Consider the following 8,432-nt stretch of genomic DNA (forward strand, 5'->3'; position numbering starts at 1 on the left):
TGCTGTCACTATGGAAACAAGAATGCCCCGTCGTAATTCAGAACAATACATTGCCATAGATTGCTGATGTATAAACTAGTTTACACATGCAATGCAACATGTAGGAAATCATAATCAATTGCATCGGCCGTCAATTATGTTTTGTGTAAATTAAAATGTATTGATTCTGTATTTATTTATACAATGATTTTACTCTGAAATGTAGAAGTATAATTCAAAATTCTGGTCTATAGAAAAAATAAACCACACTATGTTGACCTTTTTCAATATAATTTACACGGTTTTCCTGGCGTTGGCTGCTCAAAACTCAATAAAACAGATTGAAACAAAACTTAACATAAGTCAGGAAAGAGATGACATTTTCCAAGAAAACCACAACGATACAACTGTCAAAGTCCATCGAATTTAGGATTACAGTGGAACACAAATCAAATTCACTACAGCCTCTGGGAAGACTCTTTCTTTCTCTGTTACTGTTCAATACATCTATTTCCACTGCTTATTGGAAGTGGAAGGAAATGTGAATGGTCTCATTTCAAGGGCAGGCTCACTTGACGGAACTTGTAATATAAGTCAATGTGATATGCGACTGCTTAGCCCCTGAATAACATAAAGCATATTTAGAAACCGAGGGTGAAATCTTGGAGACGTGCATATACAGGCTGTGACCCTGGATAACAGACAAGCCTGCAGTAAAAGTTACATTGACGCCTATATGAAATGTAATATAAGTTGCAGCCATATTGTCTGACTCCACAGGGAACACTTGTGGATAGGGGAAATTATTCTTATTGGAATAACATGTATTTAACCACAGACGTGGGGTGTAATTTCCTTCTCCACAAAGTGCTGTGGAGTTTTTTTAGATTTTTTTTATGCCGGATGAGGTGTACGCAAATGTAACTAAATACTGACCTCTTGTGGTTAAGAAATAGCTTCAATACACACAAGCCTACTGACAAAGACGGATCTATTGGAGATTCTGGCACTGGCCGTACAATTATTATCTTGTCATTCTTGATGGATTACATTGTATAGCACTTTTCCCTAGGTCTGAATGTTTTTTCAAAACCTATCAATAAATCACATTTCCCATAGACAAAACAACAATGATCTTGCATTTCTTATTTTCTCCCTCTCGCCCTCTACACCACAGCCAACCAATCAACCAGTCAGAAGTGAAACAGTCCAACTGAAGACTATGGGACCATGGAGATGGCGGCAAGACCACCATTCTGTCCTTAATAATCAACTCGAATATGTAGGCTACATATTGTTTGAGAAATCCATTTCTGAGTTAAAGGGACAGTCTCTGTATTGGTAAAAAAAAAACGGAGGGAAGAGCCTGGAGAAATGTAACCACTCTAAAATGCATAGATATACCCAATATATCAAAGTATGTTTTGTAGCTAAATATGTGTATACCAATACAATTGGTTTTGGTTTGTTTGTTTGTTTACATTTGCAATGTTTACAAACATTGGAGTAAAACAAGCTTATATTTTGGTTCTGATGGGGTACGGCAGTTGAACTAAGCTTATGAGGCATTTATATGTTATATTCTTCAAGAATAAATGGGCAACGGGTATTCACGCACTTGACTTTTTAAACATTTTGTTGTGCCTTCAGAAAGTCTTCATACCCCTTGACTTTTTACACATTTTGTTGTGTTACAAAGTGGGATTCAAATTCAAAATTATTATTATTATTTTTTTGTCAACGACCTACACAAAATACTGTAACATTTGTTTAAAAAAATGTATGGAAAATAAAACATTCATTTATCTTGATTAGCTAAGTATTCAACCCGCTGTGTCAATACATGTTAGCATCACCTTTGACAGCTGTGTGCAATAATAATAACATGATGCAGCCACCACCGTGCTTGAAAATATGAAGAGCGGTACTCAGTGATGTGTTGGATTTGCCCCAAACATACAGTAATGTTTTGTATTCAGGACATAAAGGAACATTTCTTTGCCACATTTTTTTTCACAATATTACTTTAGTGCCTTATTGCAAACAGGATGCATGATTTGGAATATTTTTATAATGTACAGGCTTCCTTCTTTCACTGTCCTTTAGCAATTTAGGTTAGTATTGTGGAGTAACCACAATGTTGTTGGTCAATTTCTCCTATCACAACCATTAAACTCTAACTGTTTTAAAGTCACCATTGGCCTCATGGTGAAATCCTTGAGCAGTTTCTTTCCTCTCCGGCAACTGAGTTAGGAATGATGCCTGAATCTTTGTTGTGACTGGGTGTATTGATACACCATCTAAAGTTTTTTAAATTTGTAATTGTATTCCATCTACCAATAAGTGCCCTTCTTCGCAAACGATTGGAAAACCTCCCTAGTCTTTGTGGTTGAATCTGTGCTTAACATTCACTGCTCGACTAAGGGGCCTTACAGATAATTGTATGTGTGGGGGTACAGAGATGAGGTAGTCATTTAAAAGTCATGTTAAACACTTTTATTGCACACAGAGTGAGTCCATGCAACTTATTGTGTGACTTGTTAAGCAGGTTTAACTCTTGAACTAATTTAGGCCATAATAAAAGGGTTGAATGCTTTATTGACTCAAGACATTTCAGCTTTTAATTTTTAATTAATTTGTAAACATTTCTAAAAACATAATTCCACTTTACGATTATGGTGTATTGTGCGTACATCAGTGACAAAAAAAATATCTAAATTTAATCCATTTTAAATTCAGGCTGTAACACAACAAAATGTTGAAAAAGTCAAGGGGTGGGAATACTTTCTTAAGGCACTGTATCATTCATTTATAAATACACAAATGGATGTAGGATCTCAATTTGAGCCAGTTTGATACAGCATGAAAATAATGCTGCAGCAACAAGAAATGTGAATTATGTGGATTATAATTAACAGACATTTTTGTTGGGGTTGATAGATTTTTCTTAGGGCAAATCAAGTCTGAGATTTCTAAGTGGAAATGACTAACTTTAGAAGCTGTTTTAAAACTGAAGTTTAAAGTATCCTGCTGTGCATGAATATGCTCACCAAAAAAATGATCAAATTAAGATCCTACATCTGTAGCAACTGCAGATTACCCTTAAATGTATAATGCATGATCATGCATAATGAATCATTATAGAAGGTAACAACATAATAAAGGCATTCAACTTTCCCCGAACCAATATGACAAACTCTGTGAAGTCGCCAGTGTGAAAATGTACCACAAGATGGTGCTATATCACTAACAATCACTTGAAGAGTACTGGTAGCCTCAATCAATACCATTTACACTGAACAAAAATATAAATGCAACATGTAAAGTCCTGGTCCCATGTTTTATGAGCTAAAATTAAAAAATCTCAGACATTTTCCATATGCACAATAAGCTTATTTCTCTCAAATATTCTGCACAAATCGGTTTACATCAATGTTAGTGAGCATTTCTCCTTTGCCAATATCATCCATCCACCTAACAGGTGTGGCATATCAAGAAGCTGATTAAACAGCATGATCATTACACAGGTGCACCTTGTGCTGGGGACAATAAAATGCCACTTTAAAATGTGCAGTTTTGTCACACAACACAATGACACAGATGTCTCAAGTTTTGAGGGAGTGTGCAATTGGCATGTTGACTGCAGAAATGTCCACCAGAGCTGTTGCTAGAGAATTGAATGTTAATTTCTCCACCATAAGCTGCCGCCAATGTCGTTTTAGAGAATTTGGCAGTACTTCCAACCGGCCTCACAGCTGCAGACCATGTATAACCACGCCAGCCCAAGACCTCCACATCCGGCTTCTTCACCTTGGGTTGTAGCCTATTGCGTTATAAACAGGTAGGAGGTAGGCCTCCGCTTGCTTAAACATCCGCTGTTACCATGGTTACTCCATGATATCAGTGTGAAAAAAGTGACCGTAATATTTTCTTCGGAGAGCCGCTGTAATAGTCTCTGCAAGGGAGAGAGAATGTTGAATGAAATGATATTTGAGGTTACTTTACACGTACATGTACATGCTATTGTTCCTTTGGGCAGTTGAAAGTGTTTGTTTGACTTTTTCCAGCGCTGGCAGGTTCCATCGTTTGTACATTAAATCTCTTGACTCATTGCAGGTGATGTAGTCAACCAAAGGATGTTTCCTCGCAATCAGCTGAACGTGTTCGCCATTTGGTCTGTTGTTTGGTTAGGCTCGGACATATTGTGCAAGTGTTTGTTTGCAAATTGTGTCAGTACTGAAAATAAAAACCGGAAGTACAAACCAGCTACTGAAAGTTGGAGTAATGACACTACTCTATTTTGTCTCCATTTTCGAGCAGCAGGTGAAACCTCACAGACAACCAGTAGAGTAAGTTTAAATGTAATTGTATTCAACATTCTGGCTTGTAAGGAAGTTTTACACAATTTAAGCACACAACCCTGATGTCTCAGGCTGTATACCAAATATTTGTGTATTACAGCCTGATTAATCAGACTAGGACTAGGCTAGTCCCGAATGTGGTGATTCTTTCCATTGATTGTGGTGAAGCTTTCCTTTGACGGTTTGGCATAGCCACGCACATTTAGGCTACATAGAATAAAAACTAAAACTCCCTTGTCTGTCATGAATGTTGAATAAACATAGTCTGCTGATTGTTCGTGTGGTTGGTGGTTGGTTCATAGTAAGGTCGAAATTTGAAACAAAATATGTAATGTAATTTTAAATTTGTTTAACCTTTATTTAACTAGGCAAGTCAGTTAAGAACAAATTTTTATTTACAACGAGGGCCCTATACCGGCCAAACCCGGACGACGCTGGGCCAATTGTGCGCCGCCCTATGGGACTCCTAATCACGGTGTCACTACAGGATGTCTGTAGTGACGCTTCTAGCACTGAGATGCAGTACCATAGACCACTGCGTCACCTGGGAGTAGTATTAAACTGACTTCAAAACATTTTGTATTGTATTTTGTATTTATTACGGATCCCCATTAGCTGCTCTCAAAGCAGCATACTCTTCCTGGGGTCCAGCAGAATTAAGGCAGTTTAAACCATTTTAAAAACATTACAAAACATTCACAGATTTCATGACACACTGTGTGCCCTCAGGCCCCTACTCCACCACCACAAATCTACAGTACTAAATCAACACTTGTTTGCTCATCAGCTAAGGCACAAGATGAAAGTTCATGCACGCAATGCATTCATACAAACTGAAGCCTTGCAGATGTTTACATGATTTTGCGCATGTGCCAGGTGACAGAAATTTCAACGATGCTACCAGCGCTCTAAAAGGTCAAGTAAATAATATTTGCCTGTCGATATTTTGTCAAACATTTACACCCGCTGAAGGACCAACCACACCGACAACTGGTAAAGAATGGCGGCTGCAATGAATAGCCAACCTTTTACGGGCTCCTGACCAATTCTGGGTTTTTTTGTGTGCGGATCTTAACTTTTTTTCTACATAACGTTTCCGCCATCGTTTCCTATGACCGAAAATAGCTTCTTGACATCAGAACAGTAATCACTAACCTCGTTTCGGATGAAGATTTGTACTTCAAAGATTCGGAGGCGCAGGACATACTGCTCACCCCGGGCCAGGCCCTAGTCCCAGAGACTCTGAAAAGAAAAAGGCGGTGTGAGAAAAGCTGACGTATGGGCACTGGGCACCCAGACGAAACCATGTCAAGGAGTTCATAAACCTCTTCTACCCTCCGTTCGCTTGGCACGTACAATCACTGGAGAACAAACTAGATGAGCTCCGTTTGAGACTACCCTATCAAACGGAAGTGAAGAATTGTATGTTTCTTGGAGTTGTGGCTGAGAAAGGACATGGATAATATACAGTGCCAATCAAAAGTTTGGACACACCTACTCATTCAAGGGTTTTTCTGTATTTTTACTATTTTCTACATTTAGAGAATGAATAGGATATAAAAGTAAATGAATAAAATAAAAACCTGGTGAAAAAGAACATCAGAACTATGAAATAACAAATAATATACAGGAGAACGACCGCCTTACGGCGAGGATAGCCGTGCTGCAAGCCCAGCTTCAGACACAATCGTTAGGCAAGGGTAATTTCAGTGTAGGAAAGGATGAAACAGCGTCTGTGCCCCCAGTAAGTACAGATAGTAACGTTAGTATAAATCCCCTCGCACGGTCCCCACAGCCGGACAACTTTCTCATGGTTTCTGGAGAGAAATGCTGTAGGAATGCTCAACCGGTGTCACTCATTCAGCTGACAGAAACTTTCAACCGGTTTTCCTCATTAAGCAGCGAGTCGGAGTCTGAGGCCAAGCCTTCTCTTGTCTCTACACCTCCCGTTACGGGTCTGAGACCCCGAAGCTTCCCACCATTAGTTCTGACAAAACCCTAGTCATTGGTGACTCCATTACCCTTAGTATTAGACTTAAAACTAATCATCCAGCGATCATACACTGTTTACCCGGGGGGCAGGGCTACCGACGTTAAGGCTAATCTGAAGATGGTGCTGGCTAAAGCTAAAACTGGCGAGTGTAGAGAGTATAGAGATATTGTTATCCACGTCGGCACCAACGATGTTAGGATGAAACAGTCAGAGGTCACTAAGTACAACGTAGCTTCAGCGTGTAAATCAGCTAGAATGATGTGTCGGCATCGAGTAATTGTCTCTGGCCCCCTCCCAGTTGGGGGGAGTGATGAGCTCTACAGCAGAGTCTCACAACTCAATCGCTGGTTGAAAACTGTTTTCTGCCCCTCCCAAAAGAGAGAATTTGTAGATAATTGGCCCTCTTTCTGGGACTCACCCACAAACAGGACCAAGCCTTGCCTGCTGAGGAATGACAGACTCCATCCTAGCTGGAGGGGTGCTCTCATCTTATCTACCAACATAGACAGGGATCTAACTCCTCTAGCTCCAGAATGCCAGCCTAGTGGAGTCTGCCACTAGCACAGTTAGTGTAGTCAGCTCAGCTATCCCCATTGAGACCGTGTCTGTGCCTCGACCTAGGTTGGGCAAAACTAAACATGGCGCTGTTCGCTTTAGCAATCTCACTAGGATAAAGACCTCATCCATTCCTGCCATTATTGAAAGAGATCGTGATACCTCACACCTCAAAATAGGGCTACTTAATGTAAGATCCCTCACTTCAAAGGTAGTTAGAGTCAATTAACTAATCACTGATCATAATTTTGATGTGATTGGCCTGACTGAAACATGGCTTAAGCTTGATGAATTTACTGTGTTAAATGAGGCCTTATACCTCCTCCTCACTAGTGACCATATCCCCTGTGCATCCCGCAAAGGCGGAGGTGTTGCTAACATTTACGATAGCGAATTTCAATTTACAAAAAATTAATAAAAAATGCGTCTTTTGAGCTTCTAGTCATGAAATGTATGCAGCCTACTCAAACACTTTTTATAGCTACTGTTTACAGGCCTCCTGGGCCATATACAGCGTTCCTCACTGAGTTACCTGAATTCCTATCGGACCTTGTAGTCATAGCAGATAATATTCTAATTTTTGTTGATTTTAATATTCACATGGAAAAGTCCACAGACTCACTCTAAAAAGCTTTCGGAGCCATCATCGACTCAGTGGGTTTTGTCCAACATGTCTCTGTACCCACTCACTGTCACAGTCATACTCTGGAACTAGTTTTGTCCCATGGAATAAATGTTGTGGATCTTAATGTTGTTCCTCATAATCCTGGACTATTGGACCACCATTTTATTACGTTTGCAATCGCAACAAATAATCTGCTCAGACCCCAACCAAGGAGAATCAAAAGTCACGCTATAAATTCTCAGACAACCCAAAGATTCCTTGATGCCCTTCCAGACTCCCTCCACCTACCCAAGGACGTCAGAGGACAAAAATCAGTTAACCACCTAACTGAGGAACTCACTTTAACCTTGCGCAATACCCTAGATGCAGTTGCACCCCTAAAAGCATTTGTCATAAGAAACTAGCTCCATGGTATACAGAAAATACCCAAGCTTTGAAGCAAGCTTCCAAAAAATTGGAACGGAAATGGCACCACACCGAACTGGAAGTCTTCCGACTAGCTTGGAAAGACAGTACCGTGCAGTATCGAAGAGCCCTCACAGCTCGATCATCCTATTTTTCCAACATAATTGAGGAAAATAAGAACAATCCGAAATGTATTTTTGATACTTTCGCAAAGCTAACTAAAAAGCAGCATTCCCCAAGAGAGGATGGCTTTCACTTCAGCAGTAATAAATTCATGAACTTCTTTGAGGAAAAGATCATGATCATTAGAAAGCAAATTATGGACTCCTCTTTAAATCTGCGTATTCCTCCAAAGCTCAGTTGTCCTGAGTCTGCACAACTCTGCCAGGACCTAGGATAAAGAGAGGCACTCAAGTGTTTTAGCACTATATCTCTTGACACAATGATGAACATAATCATGGCCTCTAAACCTTCAAGCTGCATACTGGACCCAACTAAACTACTGAAATAGCTG

At 39.8% G+C, this 8,432-nt stretch overlaps 1 long non-coding RNA gene across 1 annotated transcript; it reads right to left on the reverse strand.

The window, feature by feature from the left end:
- Positions 1-253: 253 nt before the first annotated feature.
- On the reverse strand, positions 254-5,783 carry LOC135567302 (uncharacterized). Its single transcript, XR_010462325.1, has 2 exons — positions 5,496-5,783; positions 254-3,934 (listed from the first exon to the last, which is right to left on the reverse strand). It is a non-coding gene; the product is annotated as an uncharacterized LOC135567302 (long non-coding RNA).
- Positions 5,784-8,432: the final 2,649 nt, after the last annotated feature.

This window comes from Oncorhynchus nerka, unplaced genomic scaffold (assembly GCF_034236695.1).
Source record: "Oncorhynchus nerka isolate Pitt River unplaced genomic scaffold, Oner_Uvic_2.0 unplaced_scaffold_2183, whole genome shotgun sequence".
Lineage (NCBI taxonomy): Eukaryota > Metazoa > Chordata > Actinopteri > Salmoniformes > Salmonidae > Oncorhynchus > Oncorhynchus nerka.